Source organism: Pinus tabuliformis, chromosome 2_1, assembly GCF_031772625.1.
Source record: "Pinus tabuliformis cultivar Carrire ecotype Pingquan chromosome 2_1, CPIR1, whole genome shotgun sequence".
NCBI lineage: Eukaryota > Viridiplantae > Streptophyta > Pinopsida > Pinales > Pinaceae > Pinus > Pinus tabuliformis.
Window position 1 is genome coordinate 194,652,741 of NC_142299.1, and position 20,085 is coordinate 194,672,825.

Genomic DNA, 20,085 nt, shown 5'->3' on the forward strand with positions numbered 1-20,085 from the left:
GCAAGCCAACGGTTTGGTTGAGTCTATCAACAAAGTTCTAGTCATCATGATTCGACGGATCATTGGTATCCATCGAACGAATTGGCACAACATGTTATTTTCGGCGCTATGGGCATATCGAACCTCAGTAAAAAATTCAACAGGGTTCACTCCTTTCCAGCTAGTTTATGGCTTGGAAGCTGTGTTACCCATTGAATGCGAAATCCCATCACTTCAAATGGCTGTCGAATTACTTCCAGCTACTTCCGAAGAGGAGAAACGGTTATTGTACTTGGCTAAATTAGATGAGACTCGACGTGACGCTACATTAGCTATCGAGACTCACGCGAAACGAATGAAAGCTCAGTATGATAAAAATGTAACCCCTCGAAGTTTTTCGGAAGGAGACCTAGTACTATTATATGATCAAGCTAACGATAAGCTAGGTGCCGGAAAATTCGTTCCCATGTGGCATGGGCCCTACATTGTAAAGCGAAAGCTAGCAAAAGGGGCTTATGAGCTAGTTGACTTTGATGGGGACTCTTTGGGTAAACCCAGAAATGGACTTTACCTAAAGAGGTATTATGCTTAAATGATGGGTATGGAGAAATTTTTAGATAGGTTAGATTTTCTTTCTAGCTAGCGAGTGTGTTAGTTTAGTCAGTGTGCTTAGCTTAGAGAGTGTGGTTTTTCGTCGTTATTCTGGCTTATCTTGGTTTTACTCTTGATATTGCAGATGTCGACGCCTCTCCAAACATACATTGGATTTGCTGATGGTGCTTGTCGTAGTACACGGAATATCTCTTCCGCAGCTTGGGTTATCTATTCGCCCTCTGACGAGTTAGTTTCTATGCATGGGGTAAGCCTCGGTCAAACAACGAACAACATTGCAGAATACAGTGCAGTGATTGAATTATTATCCGAATCTATTTCATTTGGAATTCGACGTTTGATAGTGAGGTTAGATTCTGAACTTGTTGTATTACAGCTTAATAGAGTTTATGCCATTAGAAATCCTGTGTTATTAAGGTTGTTTTTGAGAGTGCGTCTCTTGGAACGTGAATTTGATTACATTGAATATCAACATATTCCAAGGTCTTTGAATACATTAGCAGATGCAATTGCTTCTCGAATGTTGGACAGACATTTACGATAATCATGCAAGTAAATTTAAAAACATTTCATCACATATGTTAAACAAGATAAGCCGGTAATAGTGATATATATAGATAGAAGTGTGTCAAAAAATATATACATCGTCTTCGATCATAGGTTGAAAACACCTTATGATCGGCAAAATGATAGTACAAAAAGTCAAAATGTCACATGTGACTACAAAAGTGACTAGTCAATCACTGGTGGTGCTCTCTGTATGACACCACTGCGCGGGCTACCTTACGCAAAAATCTCCTAAACGGTCCAGGGACCGCGACTACGAAGCGCTGAAGCCTGATAGGAATGTCATCCATAGTAGTCTCAGGTATATCTGCCGTGAGACGCTCTAGATCATGCTCCAACTCAGCTAGTACTTCTGCAGCCGCGTCCTGTGGGGCCGGTACCGGTGCAGCTGGATGTAGTCTATCAAAAGGCCGGAGGTTGGCTGGACGCTGTGGACCAACATCTGCATTTTGAAAATTTTACTGTTAGTTTTGAGACGATATATATGAAAAATAAAAAATACATAATTAGAAAACTTGTGAAAAATAAAGTACCTCTGTCATCCCATTGTTCTCCCGGTGGAAGAACCATGTCCGGATCACCTCTAAAATCCACTCCGGCATACGGAAAGTCCTGTATCGAAAAAACCTGGTCCTCTAACCAGTGAAAGTAACTATCTGAGAATCGAACCACCGCCGTGCCCTCGTCAGGATGCCGGGCCATCACCGCAACCCATCGTATCAGCTTTGGCTCCCGAGGACCCAAGATATCAACAGTGAGTTGCTGAGGGATCAGCATTGGAACTCTCTCCAAGGCAAAGCTCACGACTAGAGGCCCATATCCAAAAGTCTTTAGTCGTCCGTTCTTTGCCTTGGTCAGTTGGCTCTTCATATGAGCCGACACAGCTTCACACCAGTTGAAAATGGTGCCTTGGTAACAGTCAATTGCCATCCGCATTTGGGATCCGGAAGCAATGTGTAAAGCGGCCGCGCCACAAATTCTGGTAACCGTGAACGCTATGACTTTGAGTTCACGCAGAGTGATGTGTTTTATCTCTATGCCTTTCGAATGGTGAGCCCCAGGTGTGCACCACTCGTCGCGGAGACTATCAAGGGATTGGCCACCCGGCCTAGTCCCCGCAAGACTGAGTTGCTCACCTCTGTTCGGCAAGCCAGTGAGAAAGTATACATCCGAGGGCTCTATCTCGAGCTGGTGCCCTCCTATGTAAAAGCATTGTTCTTGAACGTTCCATCGCTCAACCAGCCATTCCAAGAATCTTACCTGGCCCCTCATGCCCGGTATGGTCCAGTATTTGTATAACCCGCATGCTCTTAGGGCATCCAGGGAAGGTTGATGATTTATTGCAGCTTCATCATCCTCTACATGCTCTCTTTCTCTCCAATCTAACATGGTTAATGCCCTGCACACCAGAAATAGTCATTAGAAATTGATTTGGGAATTTTTAGATAGTTATTTGAGAGGGTTGGGGTTTTGAAATGCGCGTTTCACGGAAGACGCACCCCGCCTTTACAGCACAGGGCGCCCGGACGCGGCTGGCCTGAAGGCGGACTGCGTCTTCCGACCATTTTCCTGTATAGGAAAAAGTCGGGGGACGCGGGTCACCCGAAGGGCACCCGCGTCCGCCGAGAGGCGCATTCCAAAACCAAAACCCCCCAAAAAATGAAACTAAGACCTAAAAATTAATTCTAAACGGATAGAAATGCAGAGTAGGATGTGTAAAATACCTGGATAAGACGGCGTTCGATTCCGACGGTCGGATTTTCCGCAGCGACCACGGGAAGTTTCTTGTCAAAAGCTCCTTTTTTCAACCTCAACAGTCAAACGGTAAAAATGACATGGTAAAAGGTCTTTTTATAGGTTTTTTGGATGAATTAGTTCATTTTTTACCATGAAAAGATGTTTTTCGATGTATTTTTGCCTATTTTAAACAGGTATGAGTAATGTGTTGCTTTTGTGCAGGACAAAGGGATTTCGAGGGAAATTGTCATTTTTCACAAACAAAAATATCAGAGTCATCTTTTAAGCCCTTTTCTGACTCCTAAAACATGAAAAGATCGTCGAGCATTTCTTTTACACTCGTTAAAACGGAATTAAAAGACGGTCCCTTTTTAGCTCTTTTCTGACCGCAAAATCAGGAAAAGATTGCCGGGTTTTTGTCGTTTCAAACTCGATAAGGAAATAAAACGACGTGTCCTTGATCGCTTTTTACTTTTCAGGTCAACGACACTATTATGAAAGTACTCCTTGGTCGCAAGATCAAGCGGTTCCCCCAGGTATTATTTTATACTTTTTCGGGCTTGAGGGACACAAATGTACGAAAAAGTTCAACGTGGAGTCTCCTTTAGTTTTTTCAGACTCTCTAAAATTGAAAAACGCCGAGTTTCTCCTATACTGGGCTCGTTAAAATTTTACAGTAGAGGACCTGTTCAATTACAAACAGGAACGAACCACTCCTTCCTAGGGTTCGAATTTAAACTAGGTTGGACTCGTCCGAAGGATGAGCTTATAATCAAGCATATGTTATCCTCCTCAAGCTTGTTAAAAATAAAGAGGTACTTGCCAGAAATGGTGGGGGAAAAGAGAGAGGAATGAACCTATTTGTCACCTTTTGTCTCAAAAGAAACTTTATTACCACTCTTGAACACGACACTGTTTCATTCACCTGGGTTGGGAAATCTTTTACCTCACAGTTGATCAAACCATTTTGAAAGTCTTTAACCGGGTTCCGGGGATTAACTTTGAGTTATTCGTCACCAAGCCATCTGTCATGTCGTTATGTGTTCAAGAGGTCTGCAAGCAAAACTTTCATCTGCAAAATACTTGTCATCCATTTGACCATCCCTGAGTCAGTCCTTACAGCAACATTTCTTCAACTTGAACAATGATTTCGTGTTGCGGGCTTGCCTGCAACGGGTCGCTTTCTATCGACATCGACACATTATCTAGAAAGATGACTTAGGAATCGACAGTACCTTGAAGTCTGCATGCATCAATGGCAGGTTTCTCGCCTTTGACGTCAGTTTACATCATTGACTTTCGATCAAAGGATTCCGTGAAGTGTTCGACATCAAAACATCTATTCACATTTCACGGGTTGTGCTTGGTACTTTGAGAACCATTGACATTACTGGTGGTCTCTCTCACGCTTGTTAACAGTTTACATCATCGACTGGTAATCAAGTGGTTTCTAACATGTTTGACATCAAATCATTTAATCACATGGCTAGGATCGTACCAATTCGGGAAGTAGAAGTGAAGACCCTGGATCTAGTTTCTACCATCCAGGCTGCGAGGAGTTTTGTATTCATTATCTATGTAGACTAATCATAAACAGATGGCTGCGTCCATACTGTGTCTACAAAAGTCTATTAAAATGATGTACTGCAAGATCATTCCTGTATCAGAGTAGTTAGTCCATTAGTTAAAATTTTGAATCTGAGTATGGGAATGCCTACCTCAGTGATGATATAATCTTATACATGTATTTTGTGTTGAAAATTGCAGGTTCCAACCAGGTCATCCACAAGACAATCCTTGAAATGATAAAGCGCTTCACCCTTCCTAGAATTACAAAACCCTAATCTATTCCAGGCTTCGCACTTTAGGGGGCAATCTGTTACACTAAAAAATGTCACCATGACTATTTACAGTTAGTATGGCTCAATCAACAGTCATGCTACCTTCTTAGGCAAGTCTTATGCCTCTGCTATCCATCTCAAACTCAAAGAAGAGAGAAAGTCTTGTAAAAAATGTGTTTATCTCTGGGGACGCAGGTTCTCTCAAGCCTTACCTGCGGGGACGCTCACAATGTTCACAAAGGCTGCGTCCTTGGACGCTCTGTATGTTAAGGGACAGGTGCGTCCTTCTGTAAAAGGCAAAATGCGCAAGTTTCATCTTAAAAAAGTTACTTGTGGTTACTTCTAGAACTTTCTAGAGGTCGGTTTGATGAAATGGATGCGCCTCCAGTTGGTTCATGTATCCCTATTAAGGAGGAACTTATCCCATCAATAAGGGAATTATCCCACCCAAAGAGGGGGATTATCCCATTGATGGTGGACCTGAATAACCTCTTTACAGCACTATAAATAAAGGCATTGAGCCAGAGGGAGGAGAGGTTGAAGCTATACATTTTCTTTGGGTAAATGCTGCAGGAATTAGGACTCCCATTTAGAACCTTGTGAGGAGAGATTGTCTTTGCTTGATTCTACTTGGAAGTGGGTGAGCTTTGTCAAAGTAGAGGAAAACCCTTGATGGACCCTGGGAGGAACTTGCACAACACCAAGGCCAGGTTGTAAGAGTTTCTTTGTTTCGTTATTAATACAAACTGGTTCATTTTTCGCAATAGCTTGTGTTAATGAGTTATTTCATGTGTTCCTTGGTCTGCATGTTGAATATACGTTTTATTATATGAGATGCAAGTGCTTGGTAATTGTTTGATTGTTTGTGGTTGCAGGAATTGATGTGAAGGAGGAGCTCATCCGGATCGGCAAGGACGGACTACAAAAACAACGTTTTGGAATAAGGTAAGCCTAAACACTTGTAGTTTTCATGTTTTAAAAGGTGTATTTAGAGAAAGATCGCTCCATTTTGTCTTGTTTGTCGCTAGAGAGTTTAGACTCCTAGGGAGGTCAGTTGTGTCCGCACAAACGACTTTTTCCGCCACGACAGGCCTTCCTTCGCTGATCTTCTTAGAGGCAGTTTTTGGATGATTTTAGTCATGGAACTTCTTGGGAAGCTAGGCATTCTCATGCTTGACTTCTTTAGGGCATGTAACAACTGAATTAGGGTTTGATGAGCCCTAATAGTAGTGATCTATAGGTTGGGGTTGATGTGCCCAAATGGATCTGTAACAATTGCCCCCTAAAGCATGAAGTCATAAATATGTATTTCGAGTGAAATTCTTTATCATGTGGAGAGGAGGTTTCGGAGCAGAAGGTGACCTGCATCAATTACAATACATATATCATGATAATTTGATTTTTATCATGAACTTGCTGAGAGAAGGCATACCCATGCTCAGGTTATAAACTTTCATTACATGTAAAAATATAGTTGTCTACAGATATAGGCCCATAAATGGATGACCATGAATGTAAGGCCATTGTACATTTGATTTAGTACTCCTGAAAACATCACAACCCAGATGGATGAAACTAGATCTGGGGTCTTCAATCTCGTTCAATATTTCGCTCAAGTAAAAGTCTAACCATGTGAATAGATGCTATGAAGTTGAACATGGGAAGACCATCTGATTGCCAGCCAATGATGTAAGCCATTAATAGATGCGAGTGGAATCACTGATAATGATAATGACCCTCAAGGTACTACAGTACATTTCGCATGGTGTGAATAAATGATTTGATGTCAAACACATTAAAAAGTCTTTCGGTCAAAGGCCAGTGATGTCAACCTATCACCGGAAGTGATAAAATTGCCATTGATGTATGCAAGCCTCAAGGTATTGAATTGGTGTTTCTAAGTCAACTTCTTGGATGATGTGCTGATGTCGACAAGAAGTGACTTGTCACAGGAGGGCCTTGATGTATCCCACATCAATGACATGAAACGAGTTAAATGATTTTGGAGATGAAAAATTGACTGACAACAGAAGGTTTAGGAATGGAGGTCATGAAAATGAAGGTTTACGATATTGTAAAGGATGAAGTTTGAACTGAATGACTTCTCTTGAACATGTCGGCAAAACTAAGATGAATTGGTAGCATTGACACATAACAAAGTAATTGATGGTATGATAGACCAGTGGTGTGATAACCATCAAGCTGAATGACCCAACCCACATAGTCATGATGATGAGCTGAAAGTGTCATGTTCAAGAGCGACTTGCAAACATAAAGTGTTTTCCCCTTTTTCCAATTTTCCCCAGTCATTGCTAACTAGTACCTCTTTATTTTTTATCAAGATTGAGGAGGATAACATATGCTTGTTGTATAATTTCACCCTTCGGGCAAATCCATCACTATTTGATGCTTTAACGAGTCTAGAGAAGGTGAAACTCGGTCTTGTCTAGATGGACAAGTTTGTTGCCATTTGATGTTTTTAATGAGTTTAACGACAAAGATAACTCGGTACTTTTCATGTTTAGAGAGTTTAAAAAGGGACGAAAAGGAAACTCCACAAGTTCTTTTTCATAAGTTAATCTCTCAAGTTCGAAAAAGTGTAAAATAATACAAGAGAGATATTGTTTCCTACCCTTTAACGAGCTGGAAAGGACAAGTGCTCAGCAATATTTTCATGTTTAGAGAGTCTGGAAAGAGCTTAAAGAGGACTCGAAGGGGGTTCCTTTCTCATTTTTAACAAAGCTCGAAAAAGAGATAAAAGTTTGCTTTGTGGTCAAAGATGTTCAATTTACATTTGAGCACGTGAAATTCTACATTTCAGTTGTTAATCCTACTCAAAACACTATCAAATTAGATTAAAAATACCTATTTCATGGATAATGAATAAAAACTAATGTTTACTCGATTAATGTGCAAGAAATAAACATAAAAACAATTTTTACCATTCATTTTTACCATTTCACATTTTCCCTTTGATTTTGGTGCTCTAGAGTAGTTTTTACCTCGAAGTTTTTCGGAGGATTCAGTGGACCATTCCTCGTGTCGTCTGGACTAGGTAGGAGCTATCTCTGTTCTCTTTCATTTCATACCATTTTTTTTAGTTTTAAGCAAAAATTTTGAGTTTTTGAGGCCCCCTAGGGTTTCAATTTTTAACTATGGAATCAATGCACCCTTTCAATATCGAAAGGTGCGCTGCATTGCACACACCTAGAAGGTTGCATGCATTGCAGTGCACTGTCTCTAAGGCAGGGGTGCGCTGGGCGCAAAACCCAAGTTTACACAACTATTTTCTCCCAAATTTCAACTGTTTTTTGCAAAAAATGGATCCTAATTTGTCTAATGGTTGCATTGCAGACATTCATCGGATCAAAATGGTGATAAGATGGAGAGAACGAGAGCATGAAGAACAATATATGATTGCCCTAAATAATCAGGGTACAGGTGAGGCCCTAAGGAATTGTGGGTTACTCAAGTATTTTTGATTATCTAGCATGCGACAACATATTGAGCTTTTACAGTTCCTTGTTTGTTCATGGGATCCTACTAATCAGGTCTTGCACATTAGGGAAAAAGTGATCCCATTTACCATCGAAGACATCTACTTTCTGACTGGACTGTCGAGGTGAGGTGCCCCCATCTCACTATCAAGATTTGCCAGAGGACGTGAATCAGTGAGAGACTATATAAGACAGTTCTGCCGGGAAGGTGCTCAACCTAGTAGAGATGGAAATATTAACATCAGGGATGTTAGTGATTTTCCATTGAGGATGATCCTCTTTACCCTTGCCAAACTAGCTGGCAACGTGACACTACACTTGGCAAATAGATCATACATGCAGTATGCTTTAGAGTGTTTAGAGCTAAAAGTGTTCAACTGGTGTGAGGCAGTTCTTTCATTCGTGAAAGAACAACCGACCAAGGTGAAAAGTGGAAAGACAAAGAACTTTGGCTATGGGTCGATCCTGATTTCTTTCGCCTTGGAGAGAATTGCACTTATGCAGCCACAACTTGTTTCACTGGGTGTATTTGGACCTAAAGATCCACGGATGCAGAGATGGGTAGATCTTATGGCTAGACATGCTGGTCAGTCATTTATCTCATTTACCCCTGCATTCTTTGAGTGGTTTGATCGACAAGATATTTCCATCACAGGATATCTATATTTAGGAATGGCTTTCTATGGTGATCCAGACTTGATGTTACCAGTTGGAGCACAGTGGAGTGCTATAGGTAAATTGTTTGACCAAAGTGTTTTTGATTTTAAAGTTTGTACATTTTTTATTGTGTTTTTTTATTATTTCCAAGGCTAAACAAAACAATTTTTTATGTATGGAGATGTTGGACCTATTTGACTTGTGGGGCACCAACAAGAGGCAGGTGGGCTAGCACAAAGACCTGTTGGGAGAGAAGTTATACGAGACTTAGATTTAGCTGAGACATTGGCTGAGCTACAGGACCACATAGAGGGCTTGACCCTATGCATTCCGGATGTCCAGATTGAGGAGTTGCCTATGCGACTGTAGTGCCACACCATTGGTGTGCCGAGTCATTGGATGAGACTTTTACACATGATAGCACAGGCTGTGACCTGTTATCATGAGAAACACTAGTCTACTTAGATGTTTTTTGCATACATTTTGAGTTTTTGGGTCAGATGACCAATTTTTGTCTTGGACACAAACTGTTTGTAAAAAGTTTTAAAACAACTATCTATTTTACTTTCAGAGTTTTATTATGGTTAAGTGATGCAATCCGATTGAACTAATGATGTGAATTGAAAATATTTACTTTACATATGTCGAAAATGTCTATTTAACACATAATTAGCTACAGAATCAGTTAATGTGTTTAGATTTCTGGAAATATGATGATATTGAATAAACTCAAAATACCTTTCCAAAATACAAACTCTAAGGAACATGTGATGAATTGCTGGGTTACAGACAGTGTAAACGCCAGTAAGTTGTAGTCCAACGGGTTGTGAATCTAGCCTAATGATGATTCAACATATGCCAAGTGAAATGGCATCAGAGAGAAGTTCAATCAACGTGCTATACTCAGCGATGTTGTTTGTCGATCGACCAATACAAATCCCTCTAAAACTCACTAAGGCACCGCTTGGAGTGAAAATGGCCCATGCTACAGAGGGTAGATTCTGCATACTACGACTAGCCCCATCAGCGTAACCAGCAAATGGTTCCGAAATGTTTGACATCTACAAAAAATGCAATGTGGATTACTTAATGAAATAAGAACTCTAAATGAAACACTTACACACATGCAATCAAAGCACATATACATTGAGTTTTACTACACTTAACTAATCATAGTAATGTTTAAGGTACAACCCATTTTGGCACTGTGACAATGGAATCTCATCATAGTCCACTAACACGTAGGCACCCTTCGTCAAAACATGCTTAACAATATAAGGGCCCATCCAAAGCTGTTCAAATTTTCCTGCGCCAAGTTTATCAGACTCCTGATTGTAAAGCAAGACCAGGTCACCTTTTGAGAAGACATGAGGCTTGACATTGTTATCATATTGCACCTTAATACATTTCTTTTGTGCTTCGTTAGCCAATGCGTCATCACGACAGGTTTCATCTAGATGGATTAACTCTAGGAAATGTGCTTCTTCTTCAGAAGTGTCGGGTTGCAGGTCAATCGCGAGTTTGAGAGACGAGATTTCACATTGGATTGGTAATATTGCTTCTAAACCATACACCAATTGAAAGGGTGTAAATCCGATCGCATTTCTCACCGAGGTTCGATATGCACACAGAGACGAGTACAGGATTAAATGCCAATTTCATTTATGAACTCCAATCATTCTTTGCAACATGCGCTTAAGGAATTTGTTGATAGCCTGAACTTGTCCATTAGCTTGTGAGTAATATGGAGTAGAACTATCATGTGACAGTCCTAACTTGGCGGTCAACTCAATCATCATGTGATTGTGAAAATGTGATCCATGATCTGTAACTATGGCTTGTGGTACACCAAACTTGGCAACCACATGGTTGAAGAAAAATAAAGTAGTCGTTTCGCCATTGTTGTTCAATGTTGGCATCACCTCGGCCCATTTGGTAAAATAGTCAATGATGACTATAATATACCCATGCCCCTCGGTCGAGGTGGGGTTACATGTCATAACGTCAATGCCCCATTTAGCGAATGGGCCAACGACAATGATTGAATATAGTGGTGCAGGTGGTAATCTGGTTTTTCAGTCAAATATTTGGCAGGCACGGCAACTTCTGACAACAGTAATGCAATCTTGAATATGGTTGGCTAGAAGTAACCAGCACAGAGAATTCTCTCCATGATAATGTAACTAGATAAATGTCCACCAGAAGCACCTAAATGACATTCATTCAAAGCTTTTCAGGCTTCCTCATGAGTGAGGCACCTACGTAAAATCATATCGACACCATGACGATAAAGTGTATGACCAATTATCAGATAATCATTGGCTTGGTATCGAGTATGTCGTTGTTCAAAGCAAGAGGTATTGGGCTGAAAAGCTTTTTGCGGGAGAGAGACCAGTATATCTCCATACCATGGATCACTTGATGCTTTTGATGTTAAATCATTGGAGGATGAGGGAAGATCACAAAGTAACTCAACGAAGAAAAGAGATTTATTTGATTTAGATTTGATGAATTCCAAATCAAACTCCTGCAAAATTACTATCCATTTTCAATATTTGCCCCCCAACAATTGACGTGACAAAATGTATGTCATAAGGTTGCAATCTGATATAATGGTAGTTTTACGGAGGAGGATGCAATGAAAAAATCTCTGTATAGCTTGAATGGATGCCAAAGCTAACTTTTCGACATAGGAATACTTATTTTCTATATCATTGAGATTACGACTCAAGTAGTAAATAGGATGTTCAATACCACGTTCTTATTGGACTAAAACCATACCAATGGTTGTATTTGCAATGACGAGATACAAGTAATAGTCTTTTTGATAGTTTGGGGCATACATTAATGATGCTCTAATCAGGAAATCTTTAAGAGCATCAAAGGAAGCTTGTGCAACTTGATCCCAATGGAAGGGTACCTCTTTCTTCAAAAGACATGTAAAACCTTTAGCCAACTCAGCATAGTTTGGAATGAACCTCCTTAAAAATTTTGCCTTCCCTTGAAGTCTCTGTAACTGTAACAAGTTTGAAGGTGGAGGCAAGTCAAGGATTTCCTGAACCTTAATTGGATCTAGTCGATTTCCATCTCTTGAGACTACGAATCCAAGCAATCGATTAGAGCCAACACAAAACAAACACTTGTGTGGATTGAGTCTTATCTTGTAGTGTCGACACCATAAAAATATTGCTCTCAAATGTTGCAGGTGATCAGACTGCTTTCATGAAATGAGCAGGTAAATAATCAAGATAAGGTTGAACAATGTGCTTGATGTCATGGAAGGCACAATTCATTTCCCTCTGAAATGTAGCCCCTACATTATTCAAACCAAAAGGTAACTTTCGATAAGCGAATGTGCCACAAGGACAAATAAAAGATATTTTAGATTGGTCCTGTGGGTAGATATTGATTTGATTATAGCCGGAAAATCCATCCATGAATGAAAAGAATTCACATCTGACACACTCGTCAATAATCTGGTCGATAAAGGGTGTAGGATAATTGTCTTTTGGACATGCTTGATTTACATCCCTATAATCGACACACACTCAGATCGTCCCTTGTTTTTTCATAACTGGAACGATGTTAGATACCCAGTCGGTAAGAGTTATAGGGAAAATTAAGCCAGCACGCTAAAGTTTTTCAACCTCTACTTTAATGGCAATGACTTTCTTATGATTAACAGGTCAAAGCTGTTGTCGTACTGGTTTGATGACAGGGTACATTTTAATCTCATGTTGAACAATGCTTGAGTCAATTCTTGGCATCTCCTCATAAGACCATGCAAAAATATCTCTAAATTCACGAAATAGAGCACGGTAATTATCAAGTTCTGATGGAGAACAAGATTTTCCGACATGAATGTTCTCTACAATGTTAGGCTTGGTCGAAATGTTTAAAGAAATTGTTTTTTCTATGTTTGAAAAATTACGCTCAGAATCTATAGTATCTACTCTAACAGAATTCGACAAGGAACCAATGATTTATGGGTGGTTTAGTTCATTTTAATAATCTTCATTGTCATTTGGAAGGTGGGAACGATGATGATAATCTGCCCATGGTTCCTCTCTTATCAGCATTGATTGGATGATTCCTTCGTCCGTAAAATGTATATGTGAAAAAGGATCCAAAGAGGTATCGTATTCTAATGATCTATCTACCCATACAAAAGTTGAGTGTGGATTTGGGTTTGCCGCACAAGCCCAAAAGATTGATTGCTATGATAATTCAATGGGCCTTAATGACAACACCTCAATATTACTATCAACTTCAATTTGATTGGAAATCCTCCTTAAATTAGATGAGGTGGAGGAAATCATGTCGCAAGTCTCTACTCTTTCCACTTCCACAAAATCAAATGGTGACGGGAGGGTAAAAGTACCCATTAGCGAAGGATATTTGAAGAGACCTACTCCAACACTTTGAAGTGATAGCGGGGCTCCGTGTACCAACAGAATGCTTCCCGTAGCCTGTGAACTATTGGAAAAGAAGGCTAGATGATCAATGACTGTGATTCCACCCTTAAAATGGAATGCAATAGTATGAAAGTACATGGAAACGACAACATCCATAGCATATACCCAAGGCGTGCCTAGTAAAATGTTGTAATCAAGGGGTCTGTCAACTACCTCAACTACAACAGTAACCGTTTTTCCCCCTAGTTTGATTGGTAGGTTACTTAAAATCCCGCATGGAGTATATGTTCTTCCATCAAAAGATTTCAACGTGGTTGGTGATCATGACAATGGTGGGGAACCAAGTATTTTCTAGCAGCTCATGAACATAATGCAAGCAGATGCCCCCTCATCAATAATAGTTCGGTGAACATTCTTATTGAGATCTTTTACTTGGATTAGGAAAGCTAATTGCACCGGTAACTGTGGTGAATATCCCACATGGTTAAAAACCACAATACTTGAATCCGTAGGACAGGGAAAATTTTAAGAACCCCCCTAAATTTATATATATATAATAAATGGGTGAATCCCCATGATACATAGGAAAAATGGAAGGCGATTTTATCAATAATATAATATGTATATATAATTTTTTCAGCTAATTTCTCACCAAATTATATTATCTTGTAAAATCATGGTTAATCTTTCATTGGATTATAAAATCTTGTAAGATCTTGGCGAATATTTCATTGAATAATAAAGGCTTTGTAAAGGGCTAACAAAGTTCATAATGAGTATTTCTTGTAATGGCTTGAAGCCTTGCTAATCAATCCATCAAGAACCAAAACAAGTATATTCTTTATATGGAATATAAATTTCTTATGGAAAGTCAATTAGGTTTAGTGTAGGTAGTAAGGAGAAATCCTACATGTGACAATGTGTTGGACTCATAATGAGTATTTCTTGTAATGACTATGAGCCTTGTTTTCTAAGCAATCCCTTGAGGACTGAAATATGTATATTACTCATATGGAATATAAATATATTTCTCAAGTATTGGAATATAAATATATGAGTGAGGAGTGGGAAATGAGTCACAATAAGTCCTTAGAAAATTGACATGAAGAAGATAAGTGCAAAAAATAAAAAAAGGTGAAAATGGAAAAATTGAGAAGAAATACAAGGGAAAAATGGTGAAACAACAAATTAATAATCCATGGGAGGAACAATGATTAGAGATAGTGAGGAAAGATATTCCCTCAGCCTAGGGGTAACAAAAGTAGACATTAGAACTTTCACTTATGCAAGTGTAGCTAAACAAACATTAAGCTCTATGCCAGTCATGAGAGGGAGGAAATCTCGGAAAGAAATGTGAGAACAAGAATTTAAATGGAACAAAGCATTGGGATTACAATCCTTGCTTGTTGAGTTTGGGTACTTCCTTTGAGGTCTATTGAAAAATTAGGAATGATCTATCTATGTATCTTGTTATATAATTAGTTTGTAAAATAGTTTCCAAGAAGCTATGTTAGAGCATGGATTTTGTGAAATGTTTTTACTCATACTACCTATCTTTAGATGGAGATGAACAAATATGAGTATTGGAGATAGAATTCTCCCATTTTTTTGTTTTAACAAATTGTACAAGTATATCCATGTCCATCATTAAGTATGCCCCAACTGTATCGACAATATTCCCAAACCAAAAAACGTTTTAGTACTAAAAAGCATAAAAAATCCAACATTACATACTAAAAGAACATATTAATAAAATCTGCTAGAATAAACGTTACTGGAAAGAGAAATTTTTGAAAGGACTGCCATTATAAGATCTGTAGAAATACCCAGCTTCAATACCTGCCTCATGCGAGGGTAATCAATGTCTCGGGGATATGCACTAGCACCAACAATGATAAGTTTGGGCCTAAAAAGGGCGGTAGTATTCTCAAGCATCTCATAGTCAATGAATCCTATAACCCAAGAAAACAAACACAACCATTAACAGTTTTAACACTTCTCCAAAATACTGGTTCAATATTTTTCAATCATGGAATTGTTTCCCTCCTAATTATTATTAGACTGGAAATGTGAGGTCACCCGTGGACTCATCTAGACGGTATGAATCCATGAGATAGATGCCCTCCATGTGGTGAGTCCAAACCCTGAATGTTGCAAAGAAATTTTTCACATGTTACATGCCCAAATAGGAATGATAATCTTATCAAGGGAGGTTCTTACAAAATTTGTTTTATGTGGGTTGTCCAAAATGAAAATTTTGACTCCATGTTTTTTTCACAGACCCCAGTTTCAAGCAGTACCCCTTAACCTTCAACCACTGTTACTTCAGGCGAAGCTGGAGACTCTGACAAGATTTCAAGGAATTGGTTAACGTCCATGTATAAGTCCATCAGAAGTCCTGTAAAAATACTGCACAAACAGGACTGTAACTTTAGTTGTTATACAATTGATGTTGGAAATAATACTGAGAGGGGGGGGGGGGGTGAATCAGTATTATCTAATCAATAAAACTTTTCATTTCCATACATAGATACATATATGCTACTTCAATTAAGTGAAACCGCGTGTATACGCTACTGTGTCTAAAGCAACTAGCGTATATCCAGAATATTTATGATTCAGTTAATCCATTAAATGTGAGTATTTAGTTAGGCATCAGATCTTCATTAACCATATGAACAGTAAGCAAGTGAAGTAAACAGAATAGATCATCACACACAAGAAGCACACATGAACACCATGATATAAGGTGGAAACCCAATGTTGGTGAAAACCACCTGCTGCAAGTTGTCTCTATCTTTCCTTAATAAGAAACTTCAGTTTACAATCTTTTGTACTGGTGCAGCCTTATACCAGTACGTATGCTACAACCTGCAGAAGGCTACAACCTTCTCTCATTTTCCAGACTCTCCTGGAAGGGAGCTCCAACCCCCTTTGCTCTTGTACTAGCTAAGATACGTAGGTGTCGGCCTGCAATCTTTTCTCCTCCAGGTACCGCGTTTCATACATTTTCAGACTGGATACTCTTGAACCACAACACTACAATCTGAAGACCACGATTCATCCAATTTTCATACTGGACCCATAAAGATCATTGAAGCACAAAGACAATCAATACTAGCATCATCAATCTTTGAATCACTGAAACACTGAAACCCAGTCAACAACCCAGTCACCAGAACACAGAGTAGACAACAGAACTCTGCAATAACAATCAGACCCAACTGCAACTTCAAAAGACAAACTTCAAAAGGTATACGCTAGTACAATGAATCAAACCCGCGTACATACGCACTTTTTCCAAGGCCAACCTGCATAGAGATCTAAAAATATTTTCTTATAACTTTGTAGCTGTATCAGACATCATTCATACTCAGAACATAACATGCGTCAGTATGCAGATCTAGAATAAGCATAATCAACCATATAAAGATAGTTCATTTCAAACCATTTGATCCTGATCTATCCTTAGATCTTGTCTTCCATCAACCGGTGAGATCCCTTCTTAGCTCAGATCAAGCAATGCATCATCAACCCAGAACCTGCATACTAGATCTCTTTCTTTATCAGATATTCAAGATTTTTTCAATGCACTTGCCTAATGATCTTCTTCTCCTTTTATAGCCTTAGGCCCTTCACAATACCACGGTCCAAAACCATAGTAACACAATACCATCAACTCAATACTAGGGATCAACATGTCTGTCGAGATACCATGGTCCAAAACCATAGGTTCAAATTCCAAGGACTAACTGCCATGGACCAAAGGTAAGTTTTCCAACATATACACACTTTTCTTTGCATGAAAGTGCGTGTATACGCATATGCACTTTTATAAAGTCCAACCTGCGTGTATACGCGACTTGATCTTAATGAACCTGCGTATATGAATTTTCTCTTCATTCTTGTAGTCTGAACTGAGATCTGTCATCAAAGAGAGTTGCCATCAAGGACAACACCTGTACCATAGCGTCATAGCTATGCCATAATGCCAACAATCTCCCCCTTTGGACTTGATGGCAACCCCAAGATCCGCAAAGTCATTCTCCCCCTTTGTCATCAAGGGCAAAGGGCTGTGCTCCCCCTGAGTACATGCTGATACCTCTACTCTGCTGAGCTGAACATGCTCCCCCTGACTGTAGGCAAGATCTGAAAAAAGATGTTCTTCAAAAGAACTATGACTTATACATTATAAAAGACTTTCCTATCACCAAAAGACTCAATACATACATCCATTTCCCACTCAAGTGGGGATCATCCACCCAACCAAGTGGGGATACATCAGAAATTTACATATGACAACCAATTACATCAATCATCCCAGGCATAGTGGGGAAACCAAAATAGGTCGTTACATGACCTTGACACAATAAAAGGGATACCACAAAAGAGATACATGACATAGAGACGAAATATCTAGACCAAGACTTATGAAATTCATTAGCAGCATCTGTTAATTACCATTTAGATCAGCAACCAAGATTTCCTTCTGTGCTCCTTCTGCCTCTGCTCTACCTGAAACCAACAACAGTTGTGAACTAGAACCAAAAGCTTCTAAGGTAATGCCAACAATGCATTATTAGAAGTTCATCTGCTCCCCCTGAAGCTGTGCCTGATGGTCTCTGACAGACCCATCTCAGACTCTCTCCAACCAGAGTCTGCCCTTGCTGATTTTCTTCAGAACTCCATATACGCTACTGCACCTGCATAAATCGGCGTATGTACGCGGATATCCCTTATCCAACTCGCGTACACCAACTTTTCTTTAGAACAGACAAGCTTCAACAGCAGGATGAAGCATCAACGACTCCCAGCTTTTGTCTGAGATATTCAAAAGTCTCCCTGGGCAGTGGTTTGGTGAGAATATCAGCAACTTGTTCCTTAGAAGGAACATACTCCAACTTGACCTTTTGTTCAAGCACTTGTTCCCGGAGAAAGTGATACTTGATTGGTATGTGCTTGGTCTTTGAATGCATGACTGGATTCTTTGAAATGCTGATTGCACTTGTATTATCACATAAGATAGAGACAGGTGGAGTGCAAGTGATTTGAAAATCCTGCAAGGTTTGCATCATCCAAAGAAGTTGTGTGCAACAAGATGCCGCAGCCACATATTCTGCTTCAGCTGTAGATAAAGCAATCGAACTCTGTTTCTTGCTGAACCAAGATACTAATTTGGAACCCATGAAGAATGCACCGCCACTTGTGCTCTTCCTATCATCCACGCTTCCGGCCCAATCTCCATCTGTGTAAGCGTGAAGAGTGAGATCTGTATCTCTAGGATACCATAAGCCATAGTTTTGACTCCCTTGAAGATACTTGAAGATTCTTTTGACTGCTTGAAGATGAGTTTCCTTTGGGTTGGCTTGAAACCTTCCAACTATTCCTACTGCATGCATAATATCTGGTCGGGTACCTGTCAAATAAAGCAAACTCCCAGTCATGGATCTATAGGTTGGTTGATGCACTGCTGCTGATTCATCATTTGCACTGAGGCTGCATCCTGTAACCATGGGGGTACATACTGGTTTCGAATCTTCCATGCCATACTTCTTCAAGATCTTCTTGAGGTACTTGGTTTGAGACAAGAAAATACCTCCTTCATTTTGTTGGATTTGCAATCCAAGAAAGTATGTCAATTCTCCAAGTAATGACATTTCGAATTCTTTTTGCATCATCAAGGCAAAGCTTTGACTCATAGCCTCTTCGTTGCTGCCAAAGATAATATCATCTACATACACAACAAGTATTAGCAATTTGTTATTTTCAATTTTTATATAGAGATTGCTATCTGCTGATCCTTTTGAAAAGCCTTGTTGATGAAGGTATTTATCCAACCGATAGTACCAAGCCCTTGGAGCTTGTTTAAGCCCATAGAGAGCCTTTTTAAGTCTACATACAAGATTTGGATCATTTCCAAGGATAAAGCCATCTGGTTGTTCAATGTACACTTCTTCTTCTAAGTCTCCATTCAAAAAGGCTGACTTCACATCCATTTGAAATACTTTGAATTTTTGAAAGCTAGAGAGGGCAAGGAACATTCGGATGGCCTCAAGTCTAGCAACCGGAGAAAAAGTTTCTTCAAAGTCTATTCCTTCTTGTTGAGCATATCCCTTACAAACCAGTCTTGCCTTGTTTCTAACTACTTCTCCATTTTCATTTAATTTATTTTTGAAGATCCATTTTGTCCCTATGACATTCTTATCTTTTGGTCTAGGAACCAACTCCCAAGTGCTATTCTTTTCGATCTGCTCAAGTTCTTCATCCATAGCCTTGACCCAACATTCATCTTTGCATGCTTCTTTTACATTTTGTGGTTCAGTGGAGGAGAGCAATGCCAAATAGCTTGAGGCTTCTGCTATTGTTCTTCTTGTTTGTACAACTACCTCTTTCTGTCCCAAAATCTGAGATTCTGGATGATTCTTTTGAACATACCTGGATGGAGACTTCTCTTCTATCCTTATCTGTTCCTCTGGTACCTCTTGAGGTTCTTCTTCTTCATCATCAGTCTGATTTGGAGGGTAGTCTTCATCTTCTTCGATATCTTCATGATTTACTTGCCTAGGAATGTATCCTTTTTCATCAATCACTACATCAATGCTGTCAACTATTCTTCCAAGTCTTTTATTGTAACACTTATATGCTTTGTTGTAAGGAGAGTAACCAAGGAGAATGACTTCATCTGCTCTGGGTTCAAGTTTGCCAAGCTGTTCATCAGTATTCTTAATATAGCATTTGCTCCCAAAAATTTTGAAATGCTTTACAGAAGGAGTCTCACCA